Below are 1,496 nucleotides of genomic sequence, written 5' to 3'. Positions count from 1 at the left end.
AGCAGAGGCTGGGGGGGGCCATTGCAGAACCGCGCGGACGTGTGGAGACAGAATGAATCAAAGGTAAAGGAGAAATAAGCAGCGGGGAGGGAGAGAGGGAGAAATGAAGGGAAAGGAGAGGGAAAGGGATGAGAAAGGGAAAGGGATGAAGAAGGGAAAGGGAAAGGGATGAGGAAGGAAAAGGGAAAGGGATGAGAAAGGGAAAGGGAAAGGGATGAGGAAGGAAAAGGGAAAGGGATGAGGAAGGAAAAGGGAAAGGGATGGGGAAGGAAAAGGGAAAGGGGTGAGGAAGGAAAAGGGAAAGAGATGAGGAGGGAAAAGGGAAAGGAATGAGGAAGGAAAAGGGATGAGGAAGGGAAAGGGAAAGGGATGAGAAAGGGAAAGGGATGAGGAAGGAAAAGGGAAAGGGATGAGGAAGGAAAAGGGAAAGGAATGAGGAAGGAAAAGGAAAGGGGATGAGGAGGGAAAAGGGAAAGGGATGAGGAAGGGAAAGGGAAAGGAATGGGGAAGGGAAAGGGATGAGGAAGGAAAAGGAAAAGGAATGAAAAAGGGAAAGGGAAAGGGATGAGAAAGGAAAAGGGATGAGAAAGGGAAAGGGAAAGGGATGAGGAAGGAAAAGGGAAAGGGATGGGGAAGGAAAAGGGAAAGGGATGAGGAAGGAAAAGGGGAAGGGGTGAGGAAGGGAAAGGGAAAGGGAAAGGAATGAGAAAGGGAAAGGGATGAGGAAGGAAAAGGGAAAGGGAAAGGGATGAGGAAGGGAAAGGGAAAGGGATGAGGAAGGGAAAGGGATGAGGAAGGGAAAGGGAAAGGGATGAGGAAGGAAAAGGAATGAGGAAGGAAAAGGGAAAGGGATGAGAAAGGAAAAGGGAAAGGGATGAGGAAGGAAAAGGGGAAGGGATGAGGAGGGAAAAGGGAAAGGAATGAGGAAGGGAAAGGGATGAGGAAGGAAAAGGGAAAGGGACGAGGAAGGCAAAGGGCAGTGCCGATGCGGAGCAGGGGGCTGGAGGAGTCCTGGCACCGCGAGGTTGTGGGGTCCCCGCCAGCCCCACACCAGCCCCACACCAGCCCCACGCCAGCCCCACAGCAGCCCCGGGCAGCGCGGGGTCTGTGCTGGCACCCACCCCAGCGGGGGCGATGGGCACTGGGGGGTCCACAACCGGGTGCAGGGAGCCCCCCCAGGGGAAGGTCCCATCTCCTGCTGCTGCCGTGGTGCCAGCGGCTGGTGGGAGACCCCCTGCCAGCCCCACAGCCCGTTCTCCCCACTCCTCCCCAGCCCCCCACGGCCCTCCCCTCCGTGCCCCTCTCCCTGCCCAGCCGGGTTCCCCCAACAACCCCCCAGGGACTCAAACGCTGGGGGTGTCCCCCCCCAGGAGCCCCAATTTCCCCCCTGGCCCCGGGGACGCAGAAGGGATGACCCCACTGTGTGGGGCCAACCCCATTGGCATGGACCCTGCGGACCCACACAGCCAGGGCCTCGCCCCACATCGCTGGAGCGA

Source organism: Calidris pugnax, unplaced genomic scaffold (genome assembly GCF_001431845.1).
Source record: "Calidris pugnax isolate Ruff unplaced genomic scaffold, ASM143184v1 scaffold421, whole genome shotgun sequence".
Taxonomy (NCBI): domain Eukaryota; kingdom Metazoa; phylum Chordata; class Aves; order Charadriiformes; family Scolopacidae; genus Calidris; species Calidris pugnax.
The sequence above is the reverse complement of the archived record's forward strand: the minus strand, read 5'-3'. Positions refer to the sequence as shown.